Source organism: Sorex fumeus, unplaced genomic scaffold (genome assembly GCF_029834395.1).
Source record: "Sorex fumeus unplaced genomic scaffold, SorFum_2.1 ptg000044l, whole genome shotgun sequence".
NCBI classification, from domain to species: Eukaryota; Metazoa; Chordata; class Mammalia; order Eulipotyphla; family Soricidae; genus Sorex; species Sorex fumeus.
Genome location: NW_026606101.1, coordinates 76,549,932 through 76,563,687, shown reverse-complemented (window position 1 = coordinate 76,563,687; position 13,756 = coordinate 76,549,932). Strand labels below are relative to the sequence as shown.

Sequence of the window (13,756 nt, the reverse complement as noted above, 5' to 3'; positions counted from 1 at the left end):
ACTTAATCACTTAATCCCTTAACTTCCCGTTAGTCGTAGATTTGATCGAGCGGGCGCCAGTAACGTCTTCATTTGTCCATGTCGCGTGCTAGTGTAGCACAATGGCATCTGTTCGCTCCGGGAACATGAAGGTCCTCAAACCGATCGTTCATGATCTTCATGAAGAAGTCTGACCATCTGGTAGGTGGGCGGCCACGCGGTCTTTTGACATCCCGTGGAATCCAGTCGGTAACAGCTCTAGTCCAGCGGTCGTATTTAAATCTCATTACGTGACCAGCCCATCTGATTTTCAACACCTTGGCAAATGAGACAGCGTCTCTGATTCTTGATTGTCGACGGATGTCAGAACTCCGGATTCTTTCTCTCATTTGAGTGAAACGTGATGTTTCAAACATAGCTCTTTCTATTCTTCTTGGGGAGACCTGAATAGCGTTCTCATCTTGTTTGCGTAGGGCCCAGGTCTCTGAGGCATATGTTAATGCAGGAAGAACAGTGGAATCAAAGAGATGTGCACGGAGTCGGAGGTTCTTTGTCCTCTTAGCTATTTCTTTGACGTTCTTGAAGGCGTTCCAAGCAGCTCTGTTCATCCTGCGCAGCTCGGGTGCCAGGTCATTTGGCATGTTGACCGCTCGACCTACGTACATATAGCTGTTGCATTCGGAGATGGTTGTTCCGTTGAGAGCGAATGGGGCATCAGGAACAAGGCTGTTTCTCATAAACATTGTCTTTGTAAGATTCAGCTGTAGTCCTACCTTTCCACACTCACGGTCAAAGTCGGCCAGCATTTGTGCCACCTGGCTGATGTTTGGTGTTATTAAAAAAATGTCATCAGCAAAGCGGTAGTGGTGTAGTTGCCGACCATCTATCTTCACTCCCATTCCTTCCCATTCCAGTCATCGCATGATGTTCTCAAGGGTGGCACTGACGAGTTTCGGTGAAATGGTATCACCCTGCCGCACCCCTCTCTTGACATCAACGATCACTTCTTTGTAGAATGGTGAGATCCTGGTAGTGAATCCACAATACAGCTCACGGAGGATCCTGATGTATTGGACTTGAATGCCATGATTGGCTAGGGCTTCAATGACCGCTTCCGTCTCAACAGAATCAAAGGCCTTCTTTAAATCAATGAACGTTAAACAGAGCGGCATCTTGAACTCCCGAGAAACCTCAATGAGCTTGGTTATCGTGTGGATATGGTCGATGGTGCTGAATCCTTTGCAGCACCTGGCTTGCTCGCATGGTTGTCCTTCATCTAGTGTTCTGGCAATCCTACTTAGGATGACTCCAGTGAACAACTTGTAGATGACAGACAATAGGCAGATCGGGCGATAGTTGCCAATGTCATGGATGTCTCCCTTCTTGAACAGTAGTACGGTCCTGCTGGTTTTCCATTGGGACGAAATCTTGCATTCAGACAGGTAGTGAGTGAATAGCCGAGCCAGTGTATTGATGAGTACTGACGGCAGGTTCTTCAGGTGTTCAGGTCTGCCGCAGACTTGCTTGGTCGAAGACCACCAGACTGAGGGGGACCATGCGAAGGTGCACAGGAGAGCAGGAGATTCGGCGCGTTGGACAGACAGACACCAACACAAGAGAGGTTGAGTGCTGCTGCGGTTTATAGCATCCAGAGTTCTTCTTCTTATACAGTTACAGAAACAACGTGGCAAAGCACACATTACATCAGGCCATGGGTCATGTTTCCAAGACAACAGGGGGCACGTACACGTTCTGTTTTAAGATTAGGGCAAAAGATCCACTTGTTCTAATAAAATATGTGAGTGAAATATTATGTTCCTTATAATTCCTTAATTGTCTACTTTTACTGACATTAAGCTTCTATTTCCCTAAAAACGCCTACCCATAAACTAAAGAAAATATCAGGACTTTATAAGCTAATATTAACTCTACTAGCAGGCATGTAAAAATCAGAATTTTGCAAAAACTAATATTAACTCTACTAGCAAGCATCTTTCCAAGGCCAAAAGTTAAATCAAGATATTTCACAAGCAGGCTCCTATTCCCACAGAATGGCAAGTGAAGACTGCATGTCAGAGGTGCCTATAAAAACAGTGAAAGGGGGCTGCCGGAGGCATGCTCCCACAGAATGGCAGGTGAAGACTGCATGTCAGAGGCGCCTATAAAAACAGTGAAAGGGGACTGCCGGAGGCATAAACCCGTAGGTCACGAACCTTCCCGTCCCAGGGACCCAGGCCCTTGCCTGAGCCCCTTGCAGCATGTTGCTAGGTGGGCGACGCCGTTACCGTCGTGGCAATTCCTCCCTTTTTATGTTTTAAACGCATGACATTCATGTGAACCCGAACCTTCTGCGTAGGGCTACGTCGACGCCGTTACCGGCGTGGCAGTTCCTCCCTTTTTATTTTTCAGACGCATGGCATACATGTCAACGCGAACCTTCTGCGTAGGATGAAGCATATTTCGGAATGCTACGTCGAGGCCGTTACCGGCGTGGCACAGGTCTGTCCTTGTCTGGGCTGGGTGCTGTTTGTTTCTTTACCGACGAAATGGCATCTCGGATTTCGGAAGGGAGAATGTTGGGATCGACATATCCATCCTGTGGAATTTGGTATGTCGGCAAGTGGACATGGCTATCAAAGAGATTTGAGTAGAAGTCATGGATAATCTTCTCCATTGCCGTTCTGGAGGATGTGATAGATCCATCAGGAAGTCGGAGGGCAGTCATTTTGGTCTTGTAGTAGCGAAGGACAGGCGGGCGTTACAAATACTTTTCCCGGCTTCTGCCGCATCTACCAGTACTTCTGCTCTTCTCTCTTTGAGGTCTTCCTTTATCACATCTCTGCACTGCTTTGTGAGCTCGGACATAAGCTTGCGGTTGCCTGAGGCATGTGCCAATCCACGCTGGCGAATTAGCTCAAGAGTTTTCGAAGATAGGCGATTTTTTGTGGCTATCTCTCTCTTGGCGTTCCTCGCACATTCGTGGAGGTGCTGAACCAGTCAATCATATTCCTCGTCAATGTTGTCAGCAATGGCATCTTCCCATGTTGTCGCAATAGTACCAAAGAGTTCCCACTTGGTTGATCTGCGCGGGACAGGCATGGAGGCCCAGCTCTGGGCAACCAAGCTGAACGGCTCCTATTCCAACCAGATACAGCCCGCCCCCAAGGGCCTGGGACCCTCTCTTCGCATGCACAGCTAGCTCCATGACCTGGAAAGCCGGTTTTCTCCCCTGATATGCGTGGGACGGGCATGGAGGCCCAGCTCTGGGCAACCACGCTGAACGGCTCGTATTCCAACCAGGTACAGCCTGCCCCTAAGGACCTGGGACCCTCTCTGAGTATGCACAGCCAGCTCCATGTCCTGGAAAGCTGGTTTTCTCCCCTGATCTGCGCGGGACGGGCACGGAGGCCCAGCTCTGGGCAACCAAGCTGAACGGCTCCTATTCCAACCGTAGATGTTCCCAACTCCTCGCTCAGTGCCAGGGACTTTTTCCAGAGCCGTGGCCCCTAATGCGGCCGCGAAATATTTTCCCAGTACATATGCCTTAGGAACCATAAGCTACCTTCTTAGATGGAAACTTCTCTAGTTTAGCTCAGTCACTAGAAACATAGTAGCCAATTACTCATAAGCCTATCTTAACTCACACTGCATATCAAGCAGAATAGTATCAGTGAACATGAAGGACTAAACCACACTTCTCACAATGGTAAAGCAACGCAAAAACCCACCAAACTTTCTTATTGAAGAGTCTAGCACAGATGACACCAACAGTACTGTAGTGTTAGACAACCTCTCTGACAAGGAATTCAGAAGGGAGATACTTAGGATGCTTAGGGAATTAAAAGAAACAATGGAAAGCAATGCCAATAGAAGACAAGAGGACTTGAAGGCAGAAATGAGGAAAATGCAATCGGAAATGTCAGACCTGAATAATCTCGTAGGCGCATTGAAAAACACAGTGGAGGTCCTCAGCAGCAGAGTAACAGCTGCTGAGAACAGAATCAATGAGCTCGAAGATGAAGTTCAGAGACTCTCCAGAAAAGAGCAGAAAATGGAAAAGAGACTCACAATTCGGGAACAGATGGCAAGAGAAGATCGTGATGAAGCCAAGAGGGGTAACATAAGAATTATTGGAGTCCCAGAGGTACAGGAAGAAAACCTTGATGAAGAAGAAACTGTCAAAGACATCATTGCTACAAAGTTTCCAGAGTGAAAGAAAACTTGTGACCATATTCAGGAGGCCCGAAGGGTACCAGCTAGAAGAAATCCGAATAAAAATACCCCAAGACACATTCTAATCAAAATGACCAAAACCTTAGACAGAGACAAAATTCTGAAAGCAGCAAGATCGAAGAAAGAAATCTCTTACAAAGGAGCATCCTTAAAATTCACAGCTGATTTTTCTGATGAAACCCTTATGACCCGAAAACAGTGGTGGGACATAGTGAAAAAACTCAATGAAATAAATGCCTCCCCAAAAATACTTTACCCAGCGAAACTCTCATTCATAATAGAAGGAACAACACACAGTTTCACAGACAAACAACAGCTCAGGAACTTCATAGACTCAAAACCGTGGTTACAAGAACAACTAAATGGACTACTTTAAGGCAAGAGAGGCCCCTCAAATACACCAAATTTCAACAGAACAATGGGACAAAATCCCATAACAATAATCTCTCTCAATGTCAATGGTCTAAACACAACAATTAAAAGACATAGAGTTGCAGGATGGATTAGAAAATTGAACCCAACATTCTGCTGCCTGCAAGAAACACATCTCAATAGTCAAAGCAAACACAGACTCAGAGTCAAAGGCTGGAAAACAATCCTACAGGCAAACAGCTCCCATAAAAAAGCTGGGGTAGCCATCCGAATATCAGACCACATCGATTTCAGAGTGAGGAAGGTCATAAGAGACAGTGAAGGCCATTTCTTATTGAACAAAGGATCTGTACAATAGGAAGAACTTACAATAATAAATGTATATGCACCTAATGAGAGGCCAGCAAAGTACTTAAAACAACTACTCATAGATTTGGAAAGAGACATCAATAGCAGCACAATATTAGTGGGAGTCTTCAACACTGCTTTGTCACCTCTTCATAGATCAACCAGACTCAAACTTAGCAAGGACATACTTCATCTGAGGGAAACAATGGAAGAAAGGGACTTAGTAGATATATACAGGACACTTCATCCACAAAAAGCTGAATAAACATTCTTCTCAAGCGTACATGGAACATTCTCCAAGATAGACCACATGCTGAGCCAAAAAACATGCCTCCAAAAAATTAAGAAGATAGAGATTGTATCAACAACCTTCTCATACCATAATGCGCTGAAGTTAGAAGTAAATCACACACAAAAACAGAAAACTAAATCAAACACCTGGAAATTAAGCAGTGCGCTATTGAGCAACGAGTGGCTTAGACAGGAAATCAAAGAGGAAATCAAAAGATTCCTAGAAACGAATGAAAATAAGAACACGAGTTACCAAAACTTATGGGACACAGCAAAAGCTGTGTTAAGAGGAAAGTTTATAGCTGTACAAGCATTCCTCAGAAGGAGGAGCGAACACACATAAGTAACCTAACCTCACAGCTTAAGAGCTTGGAGAAGGACCAAAAAAAAGGAGCACAACCCGAACAGGAGAAAGGAAATAATAAAGCTCAGAGCAGAAATTAACGAGATGGAAACCCAAAAAAACAATCCGAAAGATCAATGAAACAAAGAGCTGGTTCTTCGAGAAAATTTACAAGATTGATAAGCCTCTAGAAAAACTCACAAAGAAAGGGAGAGAGAAAACCCTAATAACCCGAATTAGAAATGAAAAGAGGGTCATTACAACAGAAACTACAGAAATTCAAAGGATTCTCAGGGAGTACTTTGAGAAACTTTATGCCACGGAACATCAAAACCTCAAGGAAATGGATAAATTCCTAGACTCCTACAGACTGCCAAGGCTGAACCAAGAAGACCTGGAATACCTGAACAGACCTATTACAATCAAGGAAATTGAAATGGTAATAAAAAGTCTCCCCAAGCACAAAAGTCCTGGCCCGGATGGATTCACTAGTGAATTCTTCCAGATCTTTAAAGAGGACTTACTCCCTATCCTCTTTAAGCTTTTCCACAAAATTGAAATATCAATAACACTTACGAACAGTTTCTACAAAGCAAATATCACACTGATACCAAAAGCAGACAGAGATACCACAAAGAAAGAGAATTACAGACCGATATCCCTGATGAACACAGATGCAAAGATCCTCAACAAACTACTAGCAAATAGAATCCAACTACTCATCAAAAAGATCATACACCATGACCAAGTAGGATTCATCCCAGGGATGCAAGGATGGTTCAACATTCGGAAATCAATCATCATAATCCATCATATCAACAGAAGAAAAGATAAAAAGCATATGATTATATCAATAGATGCAGAGAAAGCATTTGACAAGATCCAGAACCCCTTTATGATGAAAAACCTAGCCAAAATGGGTATAGAGGGGACCTTCCTCAACATAATTAAAGCCATCTACCACAAGCCTACAGCAAGCATCATCCTCAATGGGGAAAAACTGAGAGCCTTCCCTCTAAGATAAGGAACAAGACAAGGATGCCCACTATCTCCACTGCTGTTCAATATAGTACTGGAAGTACTTGCAATAGCGATTAGGCAAGAAAAAGATATTAAGGGCATTCAGGAAGGAAAGGAAGAAATCAAGCTCTCACTATTCGCAGATGATATGATACTCTACTTAGAGAACCCAATAACCTCCACCAAAAAATTCCTAGAAACAATAGACTCATATAGTAAAGTTGCAGGCTTTAAAATCAATACCCAAAAGTAAATGGCTTTCCTATATGCAAACAGTGAGAGAGAAGAAAGCAACATGAATTAAAAAAGTCCCGTTCACAATTGTGCCCCAGAAAATCAAGTACTTAGGAATCAGCTTAACTAAGGAAGTAATGGACCTGTACAAAGAAAACTACAAAACGCTACTACAGGAAATAAAAGAGGACATGAGGAAATGGAAAGATATCCCCTGCTCATGGGTCGGGAGACTTAACATTGTCAAAATGGCAATACTACCGAAAGCATTGTATAAATTCAATGCAATCCCTATAAGGATACCCAAGACATTCTTCAAAGAAATGGAGCAAACACTCCTGAAATTTATATGGAACAATAAGCCCCCACGAATAGCTAAAGCAATTCTTGGGAAAAAGAAAATGAGAGGAATCAACCTCCCAAACTTCAAACTGTACAACAAAGCAGTAATAATTAAAACAACATGGTACTGGAACAAAGGCAGAACTGCAGATCTGTGGAATAGGGTTGAATACACTGACATCTCCCCTCAATCATATGATCATCTAATCTTTGATAAAGGTGCAAGTAATGTGAAGTGGAGTAAGGAAAGCCTCTTTAACAAATTGTGCTGGCATCATTGGATGGCTTCATGCAAAAAAATGGGCTCAGAACTCTGCCTAACACCATGTACAAAAGTAAGATCAAAATGGATTAAAGACCTCAACATCAAACCAGAAATCATAAGGTACATTGAAGACAAAGTTGGCAAAACTCTCCATGACATTGAAGCTAATGGTATCTTCAAAGATGCCACGCCACTGACCGAGCAAGTGAAAACAGAGATAGATAAATGGGACTATCTTAAACTAAGAAGCTTCTGCACCTCCAAAGAAACAGTGACCAAAATACAAAGACAGTCTACAGAATGGGAAAGGATATTCGCCGAATACACATCTGACAAGGGGTTGATATCCAGGATATACAAAATACTGGTTAAACTCCACAAGAAGAAAATATCCAACACCATCCAAAAATGGGGCAATGAAATGAACAGAAACTTTCTCAAAGAAGAAATCCGAATGGCAAAAAAGCACATGAGAAAATGCTCTACATCATTAATCATCAGGGAGATGCAGATCAAAACCACGATGAGATACCATCTCACACCTCAGAGACTGGCCCACATTCAAAAGAACAAAAGCAACCGATGCTGGCGCGGATGTGGCGAGAAAGGGACACTCCTTCACTGTTGGTGGGAATGTCGACTAGATCAGCCCTTCTGGGAAACAGTATGAACGATTCTCAAAAAATTTGAAATTGAGCTCCCATTTGACCCAGCAATACCACTCCTGGGAATATATCCCAGAGAGGCAAAAATATATAGTCGAAATGACATCTGCACTTGTTTGTTCATTGCAGCACTCTTTACAATAGCCAGAACCTGGAAGAAACCTGAATGCCCAAGAACAGATGACTGGTTAAAGAAATTTTGGTACATCTACACAATGGTGTACTATGTACCTGTTAGAAAAGATGAAGTCATGAAATTTACATACAAGTGGTACAACATGGAAAGTATCATGTTAAGCGAAATGAGTCAGAAAAAGAGGGATAGACATAGAAAGATTGCATTCATCTGGGGGATATAAAGTAACAAAATATGAAATTAATACTCAAGAATAGCTGAGATCAGCACCAGGAGGATTACTGCTTAGTGGCCGGTCGGGCATTCTAGAGGAAAGGGCAGCTCAGATAGAGAAGGGAACACCAAATAAAGGGTGTTTTTAGGATCCTCCCAGGAGGGGAGATGCATGTCTAAAGTAGACTATGGACTGAACATGTTTGCCACTCAATGCCTCTTTTGCAGACCACAACAACCAAAAGGAGAGAGAGAACACAGGGGATTGCCCTGCCACAGAGGCAGGGGGAATGGGGGGATGGGTGTGGGGGGGATATTATCCATGGTGGTGGAAAATGGGCACTGATGGAGGGATGGGTATCTGATCATTGTATAATCAAACCCAAGCACAAAAAATTGTAAATCTACTACTGTACCTCTGTTATGCCTGAGACTTATCCAAGTGTGTGGAGTGCCAAGAGAGAGATAACCACAAAAAACCGCCCTTCTTCGAACACTCTTGAATTTATTCGCCAACGTGGCTTGGCACATGCCTCAGGCAACCACAAGCAAACATCCGAACTGGCAAAACAGTGCAGAGAAGCCATCAAGGATGACCTCAAAAACAGGAGAGCAGCAGTACTGGTGGATGCAGCAGAAGCTGGGAAAAGCATTTGTAATGCCCGCCTGTCCTTCACCAACTACAAAACCAAGATGACTGCCCTCCGACACAATGATGGATCTGTCACATCTTCCAGAAGGGCAATGGAGAAGATTATTCATGACTTCTACTCAGATCTCTTTAATAGCCACGTCCATTTGCCCACATACCACATACCACAGGATGGATATGTCATTCCCAATGTTCTCCCTTCCGAAATCCAACATGCCATCTCATCGGTAAAGAAACAAAGAGCACGTGGCCCAGACAAGATCAGACCTGAACACCTGAAGAACTTACCATCAGTACTCATCAATACATTGGCTCAGCTCTTCACATGCTACCTTTCTGAATGCAAGGTTCCATCCCAATGGAAAACCAGCAGGACTGTACTACTATACAAGAAAGGAGACATCCACGACATTGGCAACTATCGCCCAATCTGCCTATTGTCTGCCGTCTACACACTGTTCACTCGAGTAATCCTGAATAGGATTAGCAGAACACTAGATGAAGGAAAACCATGTGAACAAGCTGGATTCTGAAAAGGATTCAGTACCATCGACCATATCCACACGATTACTAAGCTCATTGAGGTTTCTCGGGAGTTCAGGATGCCACTCTGTCTAACGTTCGTTGATTTAAAGAAGGCCTTTGATTCTGTTGAGACGAAAGCGGTCATGGAAGACCTAGGCAATCAGGGCGTACAAACTCAATACATCAGGATCCTTCGTGAGCTCTATTGCGGATTCACTACCAAGATCTCACCATTCTACAAAGAAGTGATCATCCATACCAAGAGAGGGGTTCAGCAGGGTGATACCATTTCACCAAAACTGTTCAGTGCCACCCTAGAAAACATCATGCGATGATGGAATGGGAAAGCATGGGAGTGAAGATAGATGTTCGGGAACTACACCACTTCCGCTTTGCTGATGACATCGTTCTAATAACACCAAACATCAGCCAAGCAGCACAAATGCTTAACGACTTTGACCGTGAATGTGGAAATGTCGGACTACAGCTGAATCTTACGAAGACAATGTTTATGAGAAACAGCCTTGTTCCTGACGCTCCATTCGCTCTCAACGGAACCACCATCTCCGAATGCAACACTTATATATACCTAGGTCGAGAAATCAACATGATGAATGACCTGGAACCTGAGTTGCGCAGGAGGAAGAGAGCGGCTTGGAATGCCTTCAAGAGCATTGAAGAAATAACTAAAAGGACAAAGAACCTCCAGCTACGAGCCCATCTCCTTGATTCCACTGTTCTTCCTGCATTAACATATGCCTCAGAGACCTGGACCCTACGAAAACGGGATGAGAACGCTACTCGGGTATCTCAAAGAGGAATCGAAAGACCTATGCTTGGAATATCACGATTCACTCAAATGAAAGATAGAATCCGGAGTTCTGATCTTCGCCAATGCTCAAGAATAAGGGACGCTGTCTCATTTGCCAAGACATCAAAAATCAGATGGACTCGACACATAATGAGGTTTAGAGACAACCGCTGGACTAGAGCCATTACTGATTGGATTCCATGGGACATCAAAAGATCACGTGGACGCCCACCTACAAGATGGTCAGACTTCTTCGTCAAGACCCTAAATGATTGGTTTGAGGCTCTGCATGTTCCTAAAACGAACAGATACCATTGGGCTACGCTAGCACCCAACCGGAATGAATGGAGACGTTACTGGCACCCGCTCAAATAAATCGATGAATAACGGGGATTAAGTGATTAGGTGATTAAGTGACTACTGTACCTCATGGTGTTTCACTAATAAAAAAAGAAAAATTAAAAAAAAAAGAGTTCCCAGTTGGTGGTCATTCTGGGAGTTCTCTTTTTGAACTTTGCAGGCCTTTCTCCCCGCTCTGTGAAGTAGAATTTTGCACGAAGGAGACAGTGGTCCAATCCCGTTCGGAATTTTGGGACAACAGCGACATCAGTCAGGCAAAACCGTCGATTGAATAGGATGTGGTCTATTTCGTTGTGGAATCGTCCACCGGGAGACTCCCATGTCCATCGTTTAGATTCTGCCTTCTGGAACTGTGAGTTACCATGAATGGTCTTGGTTGACATGATGAACTCAGACAGTCTCTCACCCTGTTCGTTCCATTCTAGGCCATGGGTCCCGATGTGAAGTTCTTCAGCTGATCTTCTCGGTCCTATCTTGGCATTATAATCAACCACAATGATCTTGTAGAAGGTGTGGTCTTCTTTATAGAACTTCTCTAGCTCCATGTAGAACTTCTCGATTTCTCTTTCATCATAATGAGATGTTGGTGCATAGACAACGAAGATAGAAACTACAGGCAGTGAGCCACATCTATTCAAATGTAAACGTCCGATTCGGGTTGTTAGGCATTCGAATGAATCAATGCTCTTGGCCAAGTTTGTGTTGACAAGGACACCGACGCCTCCAACACCTCTTTTATCGCATGTTCTGAGTTACAATTCTTCTCCAGTGTCGAAAACGGCATGGTGAGATTCGTGCCTTCTTGTCTCAGTCAGACCAATGATGTCGTACTTGATCATTCGCGCCTGTACCATCAGGTCCTCGATGGATGCATCTGATGCTAACGTACGTGCATTGAAAGTACAGATGATCATTTTTGTCTTCCTTCGTTGTGGCAGCCTAGGTCGGCATTGAGATTTTGTCAGCCTCTCCTTTCTCATCCTTCTCAGTGCTGCCATGTCGGTGAAGCCTTCAGGGTCAGGTGAATGAGACCAGTTGTAGTTACTGGTTTTGGCATATCGAATACACAACGGATAGCTTGCCAGGCTCTTCCGTGCGGGTGGAATACTCTCGGTAGCTTGCCAGTCTTTCCGAGAGGGATAGAGGCTTTTGGGGTGACCTCTAATCACCCTTGTAGGTGTTACCACATTTGAACCCTATCAAATACGGTATGGTAATTCCAGAAGATGGGTATTTAGTGTCTTATGATGTGTCGCGCGGCTGCTTCACGGCCGCGCGGGTCCGGAAAGCGTCCTGAAGTGTGGCGACGCCTGGGTAGTGGAAGTAGGGTCGATATTGGAAGTCTGCCAGTGGGGTATTTATCTGGGTAGGGTGGGTCTCCTGTGGGCAATTCGATCTCTGGGTGGTTGATGGAAGCAGACAGGGTAGGGTAGGGTGGGGCTCCTGATTAGAATCCCTTTGTCACCTGTGGTTGGTGGGAGCAAGCAGAGAAGCTCTGTCCCTGGGTCCACGGAGCCTGGAGTCCAAGGTCTCAGAGAGTTCTGCTTATCTTGTTCTGTGGGTCTTCAGTCGTGCGTGAGTCTCGGCCGGAGTTGCCACGCGGGTCTGGAAAGCTTCCTGAAGTGTGGCGATGGCTAGGTAGTGGAAGTAGTGTTGATAGTGGAAGTCTGCCAGTGGGGTATTTATCTGGGTAGGGTGGGTCTCCTGTTGTTGGTGGGAGCAAGCAGAGAAGCTCTGTCCCTGGGTCTGCAGAGCCTGGAGTCCAAGGTCTCAGAGAGTTCCGCTTATCTTGTTCTGTGGGTCTTCAGTCGTGTGTGAGTCTCGGCCGGAGCTGCCATGCGGATCCGGAAAGCGTCCTGAAGTGTGGCGACGGCTGGGTAGTGGAAGTAGTGTCGAAACTTTTGACTCTACAAGTCATCAAAAATAGGAAAACAAGTGACTTTGAAAATCGCTGAAGATAACAAATTTTTTCCTGGACAACCGAAAAATGTTTCTGATGAAAATCAGTATTTCCTCTCCTCATTGGTCAGCAATGTCAGATTCTCAGATACTTTACGAATTCTTACATGTGAAGCATCATGTCAGAATAAACAAAAAGGAGTGGAGTGTTTTGGTGGTGCCAGCACTTCAGTGGAAACTATTGAAGGTTTTCAGTGTTCACCCTACCCTGAAGTTGATCAATTTGTTCTTTCTTTGGTTACTAAAAATGGCATTAAAGGAGGAATTCGGCGTTGGAACTACTTTTTCCCAGAAGAATTATTGGTTTATGATATTTGTAAATACCGTTGGTGTGAAAACATTGGCAGAGCCCACAAAGCAATAATATCATGATTTTGGTTGATCTGAAAAATGAAGTTTGGTATCAAAAATGTCATGACCCTATATGCAAAGCAGAAAACTTCAAATCTAAGTGTTTTCCAATACCTGCTGAAGTTTCTCTCCTGTTTCTTTTCAAAGAGGAAGAGGACTTGACCACGGAAGCTGCTGTAAACAATGAAAGCAGAAACCTGCATGAACTATCAAAAGGTGCATCTTCTGATGCTGACTGGGATAATGGTGTGGATGAAGCTTGTTTTTTGGAAGCTACTGAAATTTATTTGCATAATACATTTACTTATCTCTCTATCTTCCTTTTCCTAGTATCACAGAGAGACAGAAAGTGAATCTCACTTGTTCAGGTTTTCACTTGTTCAGGTTTTCATGTGTGCTGGGTGGAAAGATATTTTCAAGGCCTCTAACATGTCTGACCATCAGGACTCAAGGATTTTTTCCATTTGGAGAAGCCCATGTTCTCTTATGAACACGGCTCTCTCTTTCTTTCCCCTTGCATACCTCTAAGTAAATATCTTTAAATAATGCTATTCTTTATCACTGAAAAAGTCAGAGTTCAAGTCATATGTTTCATAAAACTTTATTAATTTTATCCTAATCATTTCTTATTTACTTATATTTGCTCCACAAATACTG

At 43.9% G+C, this 13,756-nt stretch overlaps 1 pseudogene; it reads left to right on the top strand.

Annotated features, from left to right (window-relative positions):
* Nucleotides 1-3,228: 3,228 nt before the first annotated feature.
* Nucleotides 3,229-13,452, top strand: LOC130030716 (DNA-directed primase/polymerase protein-like; annotated as a pseudogene).
* Nucleotides 13,453-13,756: the final 304 nt, after the last annotated feature.